This window comes from Podarcis cretensis (assembly GCF_951804945.1).
Source record: "Podarcis cretensis genome assembly, chromosome: 16".
NCBI classification, from domain to species: domain Eukaryota; kingdom Metazoa; phylum Chordata; class Lepidosauria; order Squamata; family Lacertidae; genus Podarcis; species Podarcis cretensis.
Genome location: NC_137186.1, coordinates 41,446,355 through 41,467,658, shown reverse-complemented (window position 1 = coordinate 41,467,658; position 21,304 = coordinate 41,446,355).

Sequence of the window (21,304 nt, the reverse complement as noted above, 5' to 3'; positions counted from 1 at the left end):
ATTTTGTTGGAAGCCACCCAGAGTGGCTGGGGAAACCCAGCCAGATGGGCGGGGTATAAATAATAAATTATTATAATATTATTATTATAATCACATCCCCGAATGAGGTACATATTAGGGGAATGTAAGACCCTACTCTAGCCATCATTCAAAATTTGTTCACCCAAACTGGATACAAAAATGTGTTTATTATGGGAATTTCACACTAAAAAGCTTAAGAATTTTCATGAGGATTTTTTGAAAGAAAATTTGCAGATTGCTAGAGAAATGTGGATCTTAAATGTGAATTGAAGCTTGGAAAAGTCAAAACTGAGAAAGCCGAAATTGTCAGAACCTTCCATCCCAAGTCCAGCTTGTGGGTTCATAGCCCAACTCTATATTATGCTGGAGAAACTGAAAGATGCCTCTTGAACTCAATGGACATCAGCTCAGAATGGTGCTGTGACTACTAGGCTTTCCTTCGACTGGCCTCTGGGGAACTTTGCAGTCTCCAGAAGCAGGGGAAGATTGAGGGCTGTAGGAATGATGCACCTCCACTGGGCACTGAGCTGAGAGGGCACCATCTCAAAGACCAGGAAGTGAGGTGCTGGGCTTTGGGAAGGAGGTGGGGGCTCAGACAGAGCCCAGAGTCCTCCCACTTCCTTCCCAAAGCTTAGTTAGTGCTTTCCAAGCTAGGAAAAGGCTCTAGGACCCTGCCAGAGCCCCTGCTCCTCCTTCCCAAAGCCAGATGCCTCCTTTCCCGCCTTTGGAAAGGCAGCACAAGGGCTGGAGGGCATCAAATTTTGGTTTTGCACAGAGCATCAAGTCTGCCACTGCCAGGTCCGATCTAGATAGTAAGATTATTCCAAACAATTCTGGCTGTAACCCCCACTGCCACTTCTCATCTGCCTTTTAGGGGGGGCAGGGAAGTCTGGAAGTAGGAAGGAGAAAGACTGAGCCATTCCATAACCTACTCACTCATTCCCCCCCCCTCTATCGTTCTGGACAGAGGAAAATTGGTTGGTCTCCAGGAAGTTCCCAGAAGAGTTTCCCTATGTTGTTGTGGGCAATGTGGATGGTAGGTATCCCAAGGAGTGCCTGGAAAATAGTTTCCAGTTTGACAGAATGGGCAGCCAGTCTTTTCCCTCCAGGAAAGCAAAGAGGTGGTGTTGGTGGTGGTGTTGTTGCTGCTGTTATACTGGATTCTACTGGACAGTCACATCCTTGGCCCAAAAGATGAGCAGGTAGCGTCTCTTACATTCCTCACAACAGGAAGCGTTCCCTGCTCCCCTGACAATTGCAATCCAAAACAAATCATTCATCAGTTCCTGGAGCCTTGCCACGAAATTAAATGCGATCTCTGATAATGATGCAGCAGGCTAAAGAGTTGATTTTGGCAGTGCATTAAAGGTTTTCAAGGTTGGCAGGAATTGTGGAGGAAAAGTTAGAGCAGCTGTGGGATGCTGTTCATTGTTATATTAGTGATCTGAAGACTTTGGGGCGCTCAAAATCCCAGCCAGAAGGTGAGAATCTATTGTCTCCCCCAGAATAGCAGTGTAGGTGGCAAATAGTAGGGTAGCTTTCCTTCTGCTCCCATTTTTTGTGTACAAATTTATGTTAACCTTTATTTATCTCTCACTTTTCTTGCCTCTAATAATTACTGAAATTAATATTTAAGGGGTCCAGCCAGCAGAACCATAATAAATCACTTGCCACAGCCTGGGAGTTGGAAGGGTTGAGTTTCAAGCAGCCCAGAACTGATGTCAAATTTAATAAAAGAGAAGAGATGGCAGGAGGAGCAAAGAGGTTTGCTTACCATACATGTAGAGCCAAAGATTGATGGGTGCTCTGAAGCAGCGGGGGGCAGACTCCAGAGGGTGTTTGACTCCAGTTCCCATCATCCTGAGCACTGGTCACTGGTCATGCTGCCTGGGGTTGATGGGAACTGGGAGCTCAGCAACAGCCACAGATTCTGTTCCTGTACTAAAGGGCATCACAAAGCCAGTCTAGCCGAAATCCATAATCGCCTCCCTTACTTACCAAAGCTGCCCTTTATTGCTAGTTATATCAGCAACAAAGTTAATGCATTCATGACGTGGCAACTTGACTGCTTCAATCAGCACAACTGGCACCAATATGGGCGCCATATAACACTGGCTCTGCATTTGTAGGAACTCGATCATTTACTGTGGCAGCACCTGCACTTTGAAACTCTCTGCCTGTTGAGATCAAGCAGGTGCCTTCACCTTTTTGGGACCTGTCCAAAGCATCCCTGTATGGACAAGCCTGTCCAGGTGCTAAGAAAGTCAAGGCATTCTAAATCTCAGCATTTTAACTTTTGGGGTTTTTTAAGTGGGCTTGTAATTTTTTCCTTGATTTTGTTGTTTTATCTTTTTTTAAACCGCTTTGAGGTTTTTTAAAGATCCAGCGATGTATAAGCTTATGAAATAATAATAAATAAATAAATTGCATTTATCTAACAGTTCTCTGTTAGCAGTAGCACTGGCAAATCTGTGTGCCAGGGTTTCTGGGGTATGGGCCCAAGAACCTTGCAGTCTGAGATGCGGTTTCAGAATAGTGGGCTGCTAAGAACTGCATAGTCTCAGATCTCTCTTCCAGTGCCAATAATGCACAAGTCTGTCTCTTATAATTGGCAGGCAGCATGGAGCCGCTGGGTTGGCTAGACCTGGTATTAAAAGAAGCCATGAACTTCAATAAGCATAGAAAGCAACCAGATCAGACTATATAGATGGACATATATCCCAGTAATATCTACTCTGGCAGGTAGTGGCTCTTCAGGGTCATAGAATCATAGAATTGCAGAGTTGGAAGGGACCCTGAGGATCATCTAGTCCAACCCCCTGTAATGCAGGAATATGCAGCTGTCCCTTATGGGGATCAAACCTGCAACCTTTGTGTTATCAGCACCATGCTCTAACCCACTGAGGTATGCTGAGACACAAGCAGAGGGTGTATTTTCTACCCCCTGCTGCCTGAGCCTTTGATTTGGAGACAGAGGTGGAGTTGGGGGCCATGATCAGTTCACCCGCACTGGCCGCCGAACTGAGAGGACACCGCAGGAGGGGTTTCCAAATGTTAGCATTGCCCAGGGCTGCCTTGAAATTCTAAAGCCCAAAGTTTGCCACTGCTGGAGATGCTGGGAACGTCTGTGTGCACTGCAGGTACTCTGCCAATGAGCTTGGTGGTCGCCCCAGGCCTCCTGCTTCCTTCCTCCAGCCTCTCTCCTTGCTAGCCTTGGAAATGGAGTCCAGTCCAACAGCACGGAGATGGTCTGCTAGGGGCCCAAAGAGAAGGAGGCGGTGCTATGCTGCTCCTGCCAGGAGGGTTGAGTGAGGAGTTGCTATTTGCCTGCCAAACCACGAGAGCAGATTGAGCCCCAAGATCACTTGCAGGGGCCTTGCTTTTGCTTTTTCCTGTTTGGCAAACAAGGTGCCCACAGACAAGGCTCCTCAAGACAAGCCAGCATGGAACTAAAAATCCCACTTAAACTTCATACCAAACACAGCATGACTTCTCTTCCGCTCTTTTCCTGGTTCCTTTGCTTTTCTACTACTCCACATAATCCACATCTTTTAATCATCCAAACTGTTATCTGTTAAATATTTTTATCTATTTCAACTCTGCTGGATTTACTCAAGACCTGCTAAGCTGTTTGTTTGTCTATACTGGTTCTTGAAACATTGTCCATTCCTCCTTATAGTCCTTATCTTTGTTTTCCCTTATCCTGTTCGTCAGACCAGCCAGTTCAGCATATTCAAGCATTTTACACTCCCATTCTTCCTTAGGAGGTACTAGACGTCTTCTCCACCTTTGTGCCAAAAAGGTTCTGCCTGGGATGGTGGCGTAGAGTACAGTAAACTCTTTTGTTTACAAAAAACCCCAAAGCCAAGCCAGCCTGAATCCCAAAACTATATGATAAAGCTATGAGCTCAGTTCTGGAACTGAAAACCAGTTAGTGGGCTCAAGAAGTGCTCAAAGCCTCTTTCTTCATTAATTTTGCCACCACCATTAATTTTGCCACCACTCAAAACCAGTTTTGCCTCTCACTTGGGTTGATTGCTTCTAGTAATCCACCCAAATGAACTAGATCCGACCATCCTGCCCAGTCTGGTCTTACCCCCCCCCCCCCCCCAGTGCTGAGAGACAACCTGGACTTCTTGTATACAGAACGTATCCAAGGCTTAAGTTGCAAAATATATATGCACTGCCATCAGTTGTGAATGGCCAGGTTTTCAGATTGTCAGGTTCCCCTGCAGGAGACACAACAGCAGGGACCCAACCTTCATGCCGCTCCATTCAGCAGAACTAAACTGCGTGTATTTCTACAGAGAGGACCTAGAGTGGGACCTGGTTGTAAGGGGGACAGATCCGCTTGGCACAGAAGGAAACTGGAGACGTCCTTTTCCAGGCAGTGCCCTGAAAATGTGCTGCCACCCTGGGAGGCCAACTTTCACCATGAAGCAGCAAAGAATATGGAACAGGTGTGGATACTTATGCGAAAGGGAGAAATCCCTGGGGAGTTGGACCTGTGTTACCCAGTAGTGTAGTCAGTCCCTTGACCGGCTTTCTGTACAAAGTCAGCCCCTGGAAGCCAGGCCCCCACTTTGAATTTCACCTTTTGGGAACAATCAAAACGCCTTCATGATGTAAATGTGTAATTTGATGAAGCCTTTTGTCTTAGTAATAACACTAAACGCCATCTGGAGACTTTTGGTCCCCTCTTTGAAGCTTGAAAGGAAGCCTGAAACATTTAAGCGTACTTTTATCAGGAGGGGGGCGAGAGGGAGGAAAGCTTAACAGCTGCCCGAGAAAATTGATCTTTGGCCTGAATTATTTTGTGTTCCTCCACAACCGCAGGAAGGATTCAAGCACATATAAGAATTTTAGGTTTGCACAATTCATAGGTTCTGCTTTCCTAGCACCAGAAATTCACTGTGTTTTTACATGAGTAGAAAGTGTGCTTTTATTCAAAATGCATCTCTGGGTTATTTGTGGGGCATAGGAATTTGTTCATTTTTTTCTTCAAAATACAGTCCGGCCCCCCACAAGGTCTGAGGGACAGTGGACCGGCCCCCAGCTGAAAAAGATTCCTGACCCCTGCTCTAGAGCATGTAGGGACTTACTTTTTGAAAATGTAAGCTAAGAGTGCAGCCCCCCTGCTGGTCTCAGCTCCCCACAAATGCAACCCCTTCTACCCCCTTGGCCAGACACATGGGAGTAGCCAGGATTTTTATTAGGGTGGGCAGTCCTTTTGTTGTGGGGGCAGAACCCCAGTTAGCTATGTATTTATATTGATTTTTATCAATTTAGGGGGAGCAGCTGCCCTTCGCTGCCCCCCCCCACCTACACCCATGGCCAGACATCTCCCTCTCAAATTCAGATAATTAATGCAGAACTGCTTTCAATGGATGTATTGGATATTGGCCCGGATTAGCCCAGTGGCTTGATTTCTCCCCCCCCCCCACAAAACCAGATTTCAGAACCCACACTTTTAAAAACAAGCAAGCTGGTGTTTCAGTATACTAGGCATCCGAAAGGTCAACACTTGAAAACAGTAAACAAAATATGTCCACCAGAATCCATACTGCAAATATTTGAGCTTTGGTATCTGAGACAGCAGGTGTCCATGGGCATAAAAACAAGCTGCAGATCAATGCAGAATGTCTTCTGCCCCTATTTTTAGTCCACTAGTTGCCCAACCTGGAGCATAGTAAGAACTGTTAACTGAGCTAACCTTTCGGTAGCTCAGAAACTCCACCCCCACCACCACTGATAAAAGGCTACTTTGAAATATAGTTGACAATCAAATGTGTTGGATTCATTCCTGCAGTGGAAGCCACACTAACCTGTCTCTTTCCAGCACATCAGTAAGGAGCAAAACAAAGATGTGTGTACTGTGAAATGCAAGAGTCTATGTTGCATGCTCACTCCTTTAGAGACATGCTTTTGATGTAGGAGTTTCATGGCATTTCAAAACAAAGTAGTCTTTTCCACCTGCCCCCCTCCAGGTGTTGTGGAATACAACTCCTCTGACGACCCCCTGTTGGCATAGCAGACTGCATTAACATTTTAAACGTGTTTTCTTTGTTTTAGTGGATATATTTTAGTGGAGTCACTTGGAGATATTCTCTTTTTTGTGAAAGGAAATAAATGGAATCATAAATGATCCAAAACCCCTGCAGTGGACCAGGTTTGGGGAGGCCACTTTAGAAATTCACTTCATTTGAGCAGCAATATGCATTTTCTGCTATATGTATACACAATGAAGAGCCATATCCAGTTCCTCACTACCTGGAATAGTTTCTATGATGCACACACCTGAAAGCATGTGCTGGTCACACGCACATCCTAGGTTGGATCCAGTCACACTTAGTCCCATATAAACCAATGACGGTTAAGTTAGGGCCAGACTAAAGTGCCATTGGTTTGCAAAACACTTGCCTTCCAGACTGGCTATAATGCAGGAGTGAAGAGTAGGGAGAGAGTCTGTTTTTTTTCAGCACAGGAAGTGAGCCATAGCAGGCTGGGAGAGAATGGTTTGAAGCAGCGCAGAATGTATGTAGGAATGTCAGGGAATCCTGATGAAAATGAAACCAGGCAAAATTGCCAATGCTCACTTATTTGGCCCATGTCCAGAAGATACGGTAAATCAATCCAGCAAATACAAATCTGTTGTTGCCTTCAGTCCACAAGCGCTATGTAAATGTTTACAGTTTCCCTGCCCATTTGCATTGGGGAAAATGAATTTGAGTTGAAATGAATGGGACAGCATAATGTAATGACAATCTAATTTACATAAATATGTAATTATTACTTAATTTTGCCAGAGTGGAGACAAATAGCATAGTTTTTGGCAGAAGACAAACGGCAGCAGAATAGAAGCAGTGTTGCATATGGCAGTTACAGGGCAGGGCAGGAAATGAAATGATGGCCCTTAGGTGTGTGAGAGGACAGGTTTTGCTCCCACCACTCCATTTAGTGATAAAGGTAGACCTTACCACCACTGGTTTATTGTCATACTTATGTACATGTGCATAGAAAACATGGACACCCATCTGATTTGGACATAAGCCATGAACAGAATAATGGGAGGGATCCCCAAAGGCAGGCATCCCCCAACTCGGCCCTCCAGAAGTTTTTTCAGACTACAACTCCCATCATCCCTAGCTGACAGGACGAGTGGTATGGGTTGATGGGAATTGTAGTCCCAAAACATCCGGAGGGCCGAGTTGGGGGATGCCTGCCCAAATGGTCCTCTGCTCCAACTCCCTGTAATGCAGGACCACAGCTAAAGAATCCCGGGCTGCTGGCCGCCCAGCCTCCTCTTGAAAACCTCCAACGAAGGAGAGAGTCCACCACCTTCTGAGGTAGCCCGTTCCACCATCAAACAGCTCAGAAAGTTCTTCCGAATGTTTAGTCAGAATCTCCTTTCCTTGTACTGCAGCTTGAAATAACTTAAGTACAGCTAGTTAAGTCCAGACGCAACCCAATGTTTTCAGGTGTAAGACTTCAAAAGAATTAAGGCGGCATCTTGACAGGCCTCTGCCACCACCTGCCCGCCTTGACGTTTTACTCTGTATTCTGAAAGAGAACAAGAGACCCCTGCTATGGGGCACTATTGTTCCAAAGGAATGAAAGCTCAAGAGAAGAGCTTTGCTCTGGTTTGTCGCCCCAAACACTAAAGATTCTCCCACATTCAACCAAGCCTCTTCATGAGAAACATATCAAATTCTGCACCGAGCACTGATCTGTAACCTCGAGGTTGAGACCACCAAGTCAGTCTGCATTTGATCTCACTCAGATTTAAAATGCGGGCCACTGCCTCTTTCCTTACTTGTCTCCCCGCTCTCCCAAAGAGGTTTCAGTATCCAGGGTATATATTCTGTCTGCATAAAGCCTGGTCACATGTTTAGTGCAAGGCAGTAATTCAATTACTGTGCGGGGCTGTGTTTCACTTTTCAAGGTTAAAATCCAGGAACCTGCACAAAACCTAAGAGGAACAGCTATAGGGATATTTAATCTGGCAACATGTGATGTCATTTATGAAGTTTAAAGAAAATTGTTTCTGATCTTACAGCAAAAGGGATGGTGGTATCAGAGTGGGAGAGTATAAATTCCAAATTAAAAATACAGTTACACCTGGACATAACCTCATATTTAGTTGTGACATAATCACATAGACAGGAGCAACACATGTGCTATGCATACTGTAAAGATAAGTATAGCCCAGCTCTGGCCATGGCTTTGAACAGAAGTGGAAGCTAAACTGATACGGTGCACAACATTTCATGAAAGCCCCATATCAGAGCACTCTTCTTTACAGGATAAATTTTTGCCTTATCTCTCTCTCGTTCACTGACAGGGTATCAAAACTGTTTGGGCACTTCCATAAATAGATAGAAAGCTGAAATCTGGTCATCTGTGCATGCTTTGAAATTATGATGTTATCACCAGAGCCTAACATATGGTCATGCTAGATAAAACCACAAAGTTTCTCTGGAAATCACTATGAGGGCAACATGTGACCAGGTGGTAAGGATCAAGACTGTGGGGAAGGGCCGTAGCTCAGTGGCAAAGCATCTGCCTTGAATGCAAAAGGTCCCGAGGTTAATCCCCAGTGGCATCTCCAGGCAGAGGTGGGAAGGACTTCTTCCTGAAACTCTGCGAGAGCCACTGCCAGCACATACCCTCCAACCACCCCTGTTTTAACAGGAGATCCCTGAAATTACAGAAGCCACCCTGGCTTCTTATGTGATCCTGGGATGTATTGGGATGAGCCAGTGCTTGCAGCCAGCACTGGTGCTTGCCATGGTGCCATGCTCTCGCGCAAGTCAGCTGCAGTGGTCCAGAGCATGGCACCAAAAGACACACTTCCTTTGGTGCCGCTCTCTTGTGAGCCAGCCGATTCTTGCGGCACCAAAAGAAGCACAACTTCTGGTGCCCTGACTTTCATCAGGGCAATGTTGGATAGTATGTAGTCAGTGTAGACAGTACTGAGTCAGATAGACCAATGGTCTAACTTGCCATGAGGTAAATCCCTTTGTTTTATGTTCCTTTCACAGCAGCAGAGCTAAGGTGACTCTTATGCCCAGTCAGAAAACAAAATTTGCTGTATGACATAAACAACCCCTTGACTTACAAGGCCAAAAGCTGATCCCAACCTGAAACTGTGTACAACCTGCCTATTTGAGCATCAGTGCAAATTTCACAAACCCCATGAGGATGGCAGTAAGGGTCAGAAAATAACCACTGACTGAATTCAAGCTGGAAATGCTGCCAAGCAAAACAATCTCTTTAGACACTCACTGTGGAAACAGGATCCTGAGCAGACCTGGGATAGAGTAGGGTTAGCACATTTTGAAGAACAAAAAAGAGGACGCTATGACGACTCTCATTTTAAATACCCCTACTATATGTAGGCTATAGAAGCTGTAATAAATTGCTGAGGGAGGCAGGAGAAGAGAATAGGAAACACACTAAAAGAACAACCCCAAAGCAACCCCTAAAACACAACCAACATTGATCTCTCCTGAAAACATCCTATTTTACTATCAAGGTACAACAATGACTCCAAAGACATGAACCCGTGTTAGATGCTAACACATGTACAGTGCATTTCTGCAGCCAAGCTACACCTGCATTTGATACTACATACTCATAAATGGGACGCGGGTGGCGCTGTGGGTAAAACCTCAGTGCCTAAGGCTTGCTGATCGTATGGTCGGTGGTTCGAATCCCCGCGGCGGGGTGAGCTCCCGTCGTTCGGTCCCAGCTCCTGCCCACCTAGCAGTTTGAAAGCACCCCTAAGTGCAAGTAGATAAATAGGTACCGCTTTATAGCGGGAAGGTAAACGGTGTTTCCGTGTGCTGCGCTGGTGCCGGCTCGCCAGAGCAGCTTCGTCATGCTGGCCACATGACCTGGAAGTGTCTCCGGACAGCGTGGCCCCCGGCCTCTTAAGTGAGATGGGCGCACAACCCTAGAGTCAGACACGACTGGCCCGTACGGGCAGGGGTACCTTTACCTTTACCTTACTGATAAATACTCATAAATATTTAGAAGAGGCAGAGGAACCAAAGACCAAACTGCAAACATGTGCTGGATTATGGAGAAAGCTAGAGAGTTCCAGAAAGACATCTACTTCTGCTTCATTGACTATGCAAAAGCCTTTGACTGTGTCGACCACAGCAAACTATGGCAAGTTCTTAAAGAAATGGGAGTGCCTGATCACCTCATCTGTCTCCTGAGAAATCTCTATGTGGGACAAGAAGCAACAGTTAGAACTGGATATGGAACAACTGATTGGTTCAAAATTGGGAAAGGGGTACGGCAAGGCTGCATTTTGTCTCCCTGCTTATTTAACTTATATGCAGAATTCATCATGCGAAAGGCTGGGCTGGATGAATCCCAAGCCGGAATTAAGATCGCCGGAAGAAATATCAACAACCTCAGATATGCAGATGACACAACCTTGATGGCAGAAAGTGAGGAGGAATTAAAGAACCTTTTATTGAGGGTGAAAGAGGAGAGCGCAAAATATGGTCTGAAGCTCAACATCAAAAAAACGAAGATCATGGCCACTGGTCCCATCACCTCCTGGCAAATAGAAGTGGAAGAAGTGGAGGCAGTGAGATATTTTACTTTCTTGGGCTCCATAATCACTGCAGATGGTGACAGCAGTCATGAAATTAAAAGACGCCTGCTCCTTGGGAGAAAGGCAATGGCAAACCTAGACAGCATCTTAAAAAGCAGAGACATCACCTTGCCAACAAAGGTCCGTATAGTTAAAGCCATGGTTTCCCCAGTAGTGATGTATGGAAGTGAGAGCTGGACCATAAAGAAGGCTGATCGCCGAAGAATTGATGCTTTTGAATTATGGTGCTGGAGGAGACTCTTGAGAGTCCCATGGACTGCAAGAAGATCATAGAATCATAGAATCATAGAGTTGGAAGAGACCACAAGGGCCATCGAGTCCAACCCCCTGCCAAGCAGGAAACACCATCAGAGCACTCCTGACATATGGTTGTCAAGCCTCTGCTTAAAGACCTCCAAAGAAGGAGACTCCACCATACTCCTTGGCAGCAAATTCCACTGTCGAACAGCTCTTACTGTCAGGAAGTTCTTCCTAATGTTTAGGTGGAATCTTCTTTCTTGTAGTTTGGATCCATTGCTCCATGTCCGCTTCTCTGGAGCAGCAGAAAACAACCTTTCTCCCTCCTCTATATGACATCCTTTTATATATTTGAACATGGCTATCATATCACCCCTTAACCTCCTCTTCTCCAGGCTAAACATGCCCAGCTCCCTTAGCCGTTCCTCATAAGACATCATTTCCAGGCCTTTGACCATTTTGATGCCCTCCTCTGGGCACGTTCCAGTTTGTCAGTGTCCTTCTTGAACTGTGGTGCCCAGAACTGGACACAGTACTCCAGGTGAGGTCTGACCAGAACAGAATACAGTGGCACTATTACTTCCCTTGCTCTAAATGCTATACTCCTATTGATGCAGCCCAGAATTGCATTGGCTTTTTTAGCTGCCGCGTCACACTGTTGGCTCGTGTCAAGTTTGTGGTCAACCAAGACTCCTAGATCCTTTTCACATGTACTGCTCTCAAGCCAGGTGTCACCCATCTTGTATTTGTGCCTCTCATTTTTTTTGCCCAAGTGCAATACTTTACATTTCTCCCTGTTAAAATTCATCTTGTTTGTTTTGGCCCAGTTCTCTAATCTGTCAAGGTCGTTTTGAAGTGTGATCCTGTCCTCTGGGGTGTTAGCCAACCCTCCCAGTTTGGTGTCATCTGCAAATTTGATCAGGATGCCCTTGAGTCCATCATCCAAATTGTTGATAAAGATGTTGAATAAGACCGGGCCCAAGACAGAACCCTGTGGCACCCCACTAGTCACTCTTCTCCAGGATGAAGAGGAACCATTGATGAGCACCCTTTGGGTTCGGTCAGTCAGCCAGTTACAAATCCACTGAGTGGTAGCATAGTCAAGTCCGCATTTTACCAGCTTCTTTACAAGAATATCATGGGGCACCTTGCCAAATGTCTTGCTGAAATCAAGGTAGGCTACATCCACTGTGTTCCCTTGAGAGATCAAACCTCTCTATTCTGAAGGAAATCAGCCCTGAGTGCTCACTGGAAGGACAGATCCTGAAGCTGAGGCTCCAAGACTTTGGCCACCTCATGAGAAGAGAAGACTCCTTGGAAAAGACCCTGATGTTGGGAAAGATGGAGAGCCCAAGGAGAAGGGGACGACAGAGGACGAGATGGTGGGACAGTGTTCTCGAAGCTACCAGCATGAGTTTGACCAAACTGTGGGAGGCAGTGGAAGACAGGAGTGCCTGCTGTGCTCTGGTCCATGGGGTCACAAAGAGTCGGACACGACTAAACGACTAAACAACAACAAAGGTATCTGTCAGGGGTTCAGGAGCAGAGGCACAGGGGAGAGAGGAAGCGGAGAGCGAAGGGGAACAATCCGAGGGCAGCGTAGGGGAGTATGACAGTGGGCCGAGAGATTCCATGAGCTTCTCCAGCGATTCGGAAGATTCCCAGAAGGGGGCACCGATGGCCAGGGCAAGGGGGGTCCCGGGAGGGACGCACCAGAGGCAAGGGGCCAGCGGCGACTCCCAAAGCAGCAGCTGGAGATCGGGACCAGCTTCTCCACCAGGGCGTAGCGGGGGGGGGGAAGAGTCCCATGTGTCAGGGCCGGCTTCACCTCCAGTGGGGAGGGAAGATGAGGCAGGGCTGACCACGCCCCTATCGCTGAGTGAGGGAACGGAGGGGAAGTCAGACTCAGCCAACCCCCCCCCCAAAGGGGGAAGCAGTGACAGGAGCAGTGTAACGGTCAGGAGGAAGGTTGCTGGCTGGGCGCGCGCGCCAAGTTCAAATGTACAGGCGCGCGGGACAGCAGGGAGCTCGGATTGGGAGCCAGGTCCTAAAGCACGCCGGAAGCAGGGGGAAGAATCCGGGGAATCAGCATCAGAAGAGTCCAGAAAGGGCGACACCCCAGCGGGCAGAAGGACCCAGAGGAGAAAGGAGCAGAGGAGGAGGTGGAGCAAGGCTAGGGTCTTGAACTGGTGTCGAGGGGGAGGAGAATCAGATGGAGCTTCAGCGGTCTAGGGTTGGGACGTAGAGCTGCACGCCGCGGCTTTGAAATGGAAACTGAACCTTAATAAAGACTTTTGTATATAGTAAGAACTGGCGTTGGTCCTTTGTGAGCTGGGACCTTGGGCAGCTCTGACAGTATCAAATCCCAAAGAGGAACCACCAAGGAGAAGGTGGGGGAGAGACCCAGGCGGAGGTGAAGCCCTGGCAAGGGAGGTAGGAAGGGGAGGAGAGAGGGAATGAGGCAGAAAAAGGGGGTGAGAGAAAAGAGGGATTGGGAAGAGCTGACCTCTCCAGCACAGCCCTCCCTGAGCTCCAGGAGAGGCCAGGCGGTGGGGCGGGATGCTGAGGGGAGGGACCTCGTCTTCATCCAATTAATTTGAAGAGAGGGCTGATGGACACTGCCGCCACCCAACCGGGCCTGCCAAGCCCCTTGAAAAGCAGGTCCCAAAGCGAATCAGGTTGGCAGGCGGGAGACACCAGATCCCATGGAGATGGAGAGCGGGACATAGGTAGATAAGGGAGGCCCTCGAGCCAATGAGCGCCACAGTACTGCTGAATGACAGGAGGTGTGCCCAATAGAGGTATACCTAAGGTGGGATCAAGGGTAGCAAACAAACCCCAGGAAAATTTGGCATATTTAACAAATCCCCCCAGACTGGCATTTTACCCTTGAAAAGGAGGACATGTCCGGGGGAAAGAGGACCTATGGCAACCCTAGGATAGAACTAAATTGTGTCACTTTGTCAGCAAGATTAAAAACAAAATAGCACCCAGAAGCCCAGTGTGGGGATTATTAGGGAGGCAGGAGAGGGTATATTATTTAATGATATCCTTCCTAACTTGTGCTAGCAAGTTCCATATTCTAGCAGAGTCCCCCTTTTTAAATTATGCCGCGATCAGCTTGTTGCTGACTCATCTGAGTCTTACTATTAAAGATTCCTTCCTGGTAAAAACCCTTCTAATCCCTCTTAAAAAGAATCTGATTAACGTTACTATAAAAGTAGTTTACTCACAGATTCATTCAGGTTTACAGACATATCCCTGAAGGCAGGCTTAGGTTACATAACAACTAGAACTATTCCATAAAGAAGTGAGTCCCAAGTGACTGCGACTAAGCAGTCACTTCTCCAAACACAAAGCAACATCCAAAATGGAGAAGACACACTGATCCAAACATGGAGGCCGTGGGCTCCTCCATGATAATACGACAGACCGCGTCCTCTTCAAGTCTTTCCCAGCTCAGGAGGAAACAGGAAGTCTTCTCCCGAGTGAGACAAAACATCCCCTAACATGTCCACTGTAGGAATGTTGTACAGAGGTACCTCGGGTTACAGACGCTTCAGGTTACAGACTCTGCTACCCCAGAAATAGTACCTCGGGTTAAGAACTTTGCTTCAGGATGAGAACAGAAATTGTGCTCCGGTGGCGCGGCGGCAGCAGGAGGTGCTTCAGCTAAAGTGGTGCTTCAGGTTAAGAACAGTTTCAGGTTAAGAACGGACCTCCAGAACAAATTAAGTTCTTAACCCGAGGTACCACTGCACTTGATTGCTATAAGTTTCACATCCCACACCCAGTTCCATTAAGGGCCCCTCCATACTTTTAAAAAACAAAACAAAACAACAAGCTTGCTCTTGAGGTCTTTGTTCAAGGCAAGTGTTTTCTAGTAAATCAGAGCCTCCGAGGCCTTATCAACTTTGCTGGATGTTGTGCCCGAGTTTATGTACAGCATAAAATATGTTCTCTTTTTGCCAGGAACATAAACTCTTCCTCATCATCTATTCCTAACCATGCCATTTCAGCAAAGCTTGGAGTAAAATATTCTAATATTCTTTTTGCTGAATATTTGCACAAACCCAGTCCTGAAACTGGGAAACAACAACACTGGGTGAGAACTTGCTCTGAACTTTGACTATGAATCTGCTAGAGGCAAATTCTTGTTAACTTTGCTGCATTTTCCTAACCAGTGTCCCTGAAACAAGAAAGGGGGGGGGGGGGAAATGCTCTCAGGCCTCCTGCAAGGTACCAGGGGTTTATATTTCCTGTAACCCAATGCCCCTGGATTCAAATACAAGAAATTGGTCAGATGCCTGTTTATTAAGTGGGGTGTAGTGAGGGGGGAAATGGGCAGATTTCAGCATTATGTCTCTGGCTAACTCACTGCTCTGTTGTATTATTATTTCTGTGGTTGGCTTATTATTTATTTTAAAAATGATAAATGGGGGTATTTGTCAGCCTTGCTGCTTTCTGAATAATTGGATTGTTTCACTGTTCAAAAATCCCCAGAGGAGAATAATGTTTCTGAAATCCTCAATGTAAATGCAGTTTGCTGATTTCAGGGACAAGCCCAGTAGATTTTCAAACTTCTGGTTTTCTTTTAACAGCCCACCCCCTTTGGAAACACCCCTCTGTTTTAAAAGCAGTTTGGACATGTGGCAGCATGGGGGTGGGGGGTGGGGTTGCTCTTTGAGAAAGAAGTTCAAAAGTGTGCTGAAGCAAGAGGTACGCTGCGTGGTGGGCTAAGAGATCACACAGTGTTCTCATAAACCCTGTTGTTTTCAGTGAGTGCAAATAGGCCATGGGGAAGTGAGATTAAATCCACTGGTCATACACCCAAATATCCATTTGACCACTGGCAACCAGAGCTGGCCCACCCATGAGGCAGTGTGAGGCAACCACCTCAGGTGGCAGGATCCATAGGGACAGCAGATCCAGCCTCCAAGGAATGCACCACTGCTGCTGCTGTTGTAGTGGTGGCGGTGGCAGCATACTCCTTGGAGGCTGGACCTGCCTCCCTCTTGGCCGCCTCTACAGCAACCTCTTGGCAAATAGGAGGCACTGCTGGTTTCTTCCCATCCCTTGGGAGGAAATGGGATACGGTACCTGGTATCTGGTATACTTCAGGCATCTGAAGAAGTGTGTATGCACACAAAAGCTTATACCAAGAACAAACTTAGTTGCTCTCTAAGGTGTTACTGGATAATTTTTTAATTTTTTTATATATTTTATTTGTGCATGTACAATTTACCTTATTTTTCGTCCCATAGGACGCTCCGTCCCATAGGACGCACCTACTTTTTTTGGGGGGGGAAATAAAGGAAATTTTTTCCCCTTTATTTCCCTCCCAAAACCAGGTCGGGAAACAGTGGGATGGCGGCGCTGCGCCTCCCCGCTGTCCCCTGAGCTTGTGGGGCTGGTCAATGTCTGTCCGGCACGCGGGGCGCTCTGCTTCAGGGCGTCACGTGCGCGGGGCGGCAGGCTGCTATCCACGCTGCGGATGTCTGCCCGGCGCGAGGGGCACTCTGCTTCAGGGCGTTCCTCGCGCCGGGCGGCAGGCTGCTATCCGCAGCGTGGGGAGCCCTGCGGGGAACTCCTGCAGGGCTCCCCACGCTGCGGATGTCTGTCCGGCGCGCGGGGCGCTCTGCTTCAGGGCGCCCCGCCTGCCGGGCGGCAGGCTGCGGACACCTGCACGAAGCACGGGGCGTCCTCCAAAGGGCGCCCCGTGCTCCGCGCTGCCGGCTGCCGCCCGCAAGCCCTGCGCGCAGGGGGGAGTTCCCCCAGGCGCGCAAGGCTTGCGGACACCTGCGCGAAGCACGGGGTGTCCTCCGGAGGGCGCCTCGTGCTCCGTGCTGCCGGCTGCCACCCGCAAGCCTTGCGCGCTGGGGGGAGTTCCCCCGGGCACGCAAGGCTTGCGGATAGCTTCCTGGAGCCTGGAGAGCGAGAGGTGTCGGTGCGCACCAACGCCTCTCGCTGTCCAGGCTTCAGCGAAAGCCTGCATTCGCCCCATAGGATGCACACACATTTCCCTTTCATTTTTGGAGGGGGAAAAGTGCGTCCTATAGGGCGAAAAATACGGTAAATAATGATTACTGTAATTTAAACATACGTAAATACAGTAATCTCATTTTAGCAGGGAAGGCTGTGACCATGTGACTTCAAGCCCTCTTCTGCTCTCTCTTCTTAATGGTTCTTTCTCTTTAAACCAGATTTGGACCAAACATGGGATTGGCCCTGAAAACAGAGGACTATCCTTTGTAAAGTTGGATTAATAGCCACCCTACCCATCTTGCCAGAGGATTGTTGATACTGATAAGGGTTATTAGGGTGGGGAGTCTCTGCATCAAAGTTGCAGGCTGCTCTCCCAAGAGAGACCCACCTGGCTCAATCTCTCTAAGAGCTTCTTGCAACATGGCCAAAACCTCATTCTGCGGACAAACTTTTGGGCAGAGAGTGGTCCACAGGTTGGTCAGCATTGTTGGTTTTGAAGAGTTCTCAACTGTTGTGCTATTTTTGAATACTGGTTGTTTATCCATACAGTGGATGCTCGGGTTGCGTACGTGATCCGTGCGGGAAGCACGTTTGCAACCCGCAGCGTTTGCAACCCGCAGCACCGTGTGTGCGCACGCACGGGTTGCGATTTGGCGCTTCTGCACATGCACATGCACAAATCTAGCGCTTCTGCACATGCGCAAGCACTGAAACCTGGAATTAACCAGTTCTGGTACTTCCAAGTTTGGCACAGTGCACAACCCAAAATCGTACAACCCAAAGCATCTGTAACCCGAGGTATGACTGTATCGATTTTGTATTTTCCTTTATTGTTTTACCTAGAGCTATTTTTCTAGAAAACAGGTACAGGTACAGGAACCATGAACACCTCCCTCATTCTCTTAGAATGGCAACAGAGAGGTTCTGGAACATTGTTGTTAGCACTTGAAAATCAAAACTAAGACAAAGAGAGTATTAACCTTTTAAATTAAATGCAGTGCTTTGAACACTGTTGTTTAAATTACGGCTATCTAAGTGATCTGTTATTGTGTCTGTGTATGTTATGATGTGGGTGGCACTGTGGTCTGATCCACTGAGCCTAGGGCTTGCCGATTGGAAGGTCAGTGGTTCGAATCCCCATGACGGGGTGAGCTCCCGTTCCTGCCAACCTAGCAGTTCAAAAGCACGTCAAAGTGCAAGTAGATAAATAGGTACTGCTCCGGCGGGAAGGTAAACAGCGTTTCCATGCGCTGCTCCGGTTTCGCCAGAAGCGGCTTAGTCATGCTGGCCACATGACCCGGAAAAACTGTCTGCAGACAAAGGTTGGCTCCCTTGGCCAGTAAAGCGAGATGAATGCCGCAACCCCAGAGTCGTCCGCGACTGGACTTAACTGTCAGGGGTCCCTTTACCTTGTGTTATGATAGCACTATCTTATTCTTTTCCATTACAGAAATGAACATAACCCCCCATAGGAAACATTTCCCCTCTTCCAAAGCACAAAATCTTGCAGGAAAACATTATTCCAAAGTTTCAAATGTCAGTCTGGTGGATACCACTATGTTTTCTTGATTCTGTGGTGAAGGGCTACCATATTTCTTTAAAAATTGTCCTCATTTCCCTTTCCAGCTACAGCTTGAACTTCCTTGGTCAGTTTCTCTGAAAGTACTATGGTCCAAATTTTTTGTTTCCATTGTGATATTCGCATATGTTCTAAAGATTTTCATTTGGGGCAACAAGTTGTTGAGCTGCTACTAAAACTGGCATTTTTATTTTTAAAAACTGTTAACAATACTAAAGTTGAGGTATGAATAACATTTTGTTTTGTGATCAACCTTATTTAATCTATAATATTCTTCCAAAATGGTTGTAATTTGTCACATGTCCACCACGTATGTACAGCGATTCCAATCTCTTTACACCTCTCCAGCAAAGAGGAGAAATAGCTTTGCTGATATGACTACACCTCAAAGGTGTTTAATGCCACTTGTGTAGGAGCTTAAGAGTGTTTTATGCACATAGATACTGATGTTAAGGGCTTCTTGTCCCACAAGTTCTGCCAATCTGCCTCTTCAATCACCATCTTGAGATCTGAGTCCCAAGTATGTTTTGTCAAATTTGTTTGGCCTAATTGCCTGTCAATGATTATTTTAATAATATATTCTTAGATTTTGCATTAGGGGATGTGATTAAATTTTCAAATGGTGTTAAAGGTCTAGAAGCATGTTCAGTAACTGTTGGATTTGTTAGAAGTGTGTATGCGGGAGGCAGTGGAAGACAGGAGTGCCTGGCGTGCTCTGGTCCAGGGGGTCACGAAGCGACTAAACAACAACAACATGTTGGTATATACGGTATTTAAACAATTCCTGGTGTTTTGTCTTGCTTTGAGTAATACTTATTCCCCTGTCAAGGTATGTCGTCTGTGTAAAAGTTAATCTAAATAAATCTGCCTTTTTCCATTGCTCACACGAAGTATCTCTTTCTTCTGTGTAAAAAAGTAGGTGAAACAGACAGTATCACTGGTGATGTTAGTGGTGTCAGTTTGTTTATCTGTGTTGGTCCCCCCCCCCCCGCCGCCCTCATATACATTTGTGGTGTATTAAAAAAGGGAGTCCCAGAATTTTCAGTGCCAGTGAAAGATCATATTCCATATGTAGCCATGACTAGGTACATAAGTTTTTATATATTTTGCATGGTATCTCTGCTGGTAGATGTCTAGGGTGCTTCCATTTGTGTATTATATTAATAACTATTTTCTCCCATCTCTCACAAAGTTTTAATGGGAATACAAATTGGAACTGTTTGAAATAAAAAGATAATTTTTGATAACAGCATAATTTTCACAGATGAAATTCTGCCTATTCAGGACAAAATCTACTAAGTAGTCTTAAACAAATATTGGACATAACTACATAACCCAAATAGAATTTCAAAAAACAGGAGAAAATTCTTCAAGTTACCAGTCAGAATAGCCTGAGATGTTTTCTCAAAAAAAGCCAGGAGGGAAGAGATTATGGAGGAAAACAGAGATCTCTCCCACTGCCCTGCCAGCTGCTGGATAAAAAGTGGAACATGCAACCCAGGGGGCAAATAAGAGTCAAATGCCAACTACAGCACAACTGCAAATTATATATCCATTTTCCTACCCAACCATGCATCCATTTTCTGTGCAATGATGCTGACCTGTGCTCCAGTATTTTAAGTTGTGAATAGTTAAGGCTCATCCTCCTCCTCCTACAAATTTTTATTGTGCACCTTTAAATAATCTGTGTGCTTTCAGAGGATAGGGTGGGGACTCTTAAGAGATACCAGCATGTTGACTTCTTGAATAACAACTTCACTGATGCCTTCAGTGCTACTGTATGCTGAAATAAGACAGAACAGAGGACAGTTTTAAATATTTGTTGTAGTAGTTATATATGGTGATTTCCTACCTGATATTCTAGTCCAGGCTGAGACCTTGAGGAAGGCCATGAAAGTCAGTATTACTCTAGTGTATTTCTACATTAACTTTTTTTTTCCCAGAAGCCTCATTTCAGAGGTGGCTCTATCAAGTGCAACAAGTGTGTTCTCTCTCTCTCTCTCTCTCTCTCTCTCTCTCTCTCTCTGTGTGTGTGTGTGTGTGTGTGTGTGTGCATGGAGAAATAGTATGAATAAAATGACTGTGAAAAGAACTAGAAAATCATGAGCAGAAAATAATTAACCATTTCATTTAGAAAAGGCTTGGGTAAATAAAAAGGTCTCAAGCATGCATTTGGGACAGTAGGTTGTTGGAACAAGCTTGATCTCACATTAAATGGGCCACAGCACTGAAGTCACAAGGCAGAGAGAAGAGTCTTTGTGGCTGGGTACGGGCGTAGGGGGCAGGCAATACCCATACCCCTCTCTTGGTGAAGGTCAGCCATCAGTGGCCAAGGCCAATTCAGTCCCAAACCCACTCTGGAATCCAGTCTGGTGAGGGTCAAAGTACTCTGTTTCATTCAACTGCAGCTGAAATGCAAGTGCCCTCTCAAGAGAGCATTCGTGATCCTGTGGAAGTTGTTGCGCACCACTGGATCCAGGGCAGGCTTTTTCAGAAGTGATCACATCAACACTCCCTTCAAAGTGGCAGGCACCACCCTTGTGTGCAATGATGCATTAGCTGCCCCCTAGACCCACCCGTCGAAAATCGGCACCACCAGTTAGTTTCAATCAGCCAAGAGGTGCAAAGAGTTGAGAGGACAGGTGTCAGGGCAGTGCTACAAGCACCTTGTTCACGTCACCAGGTTGGTGAAACTGATCCCACAACACTCGCATGGCGCATTGGACACCTAGAGAGATTCTGCATCAATATCAGTTTGGGAGGTGAGCAACTTTATCCTCAAAGTGTCTTACAAAGAATTCACAACTACTAGATAGCACAATTCGCTACCTATTTATTTGCAAAAATCTTAG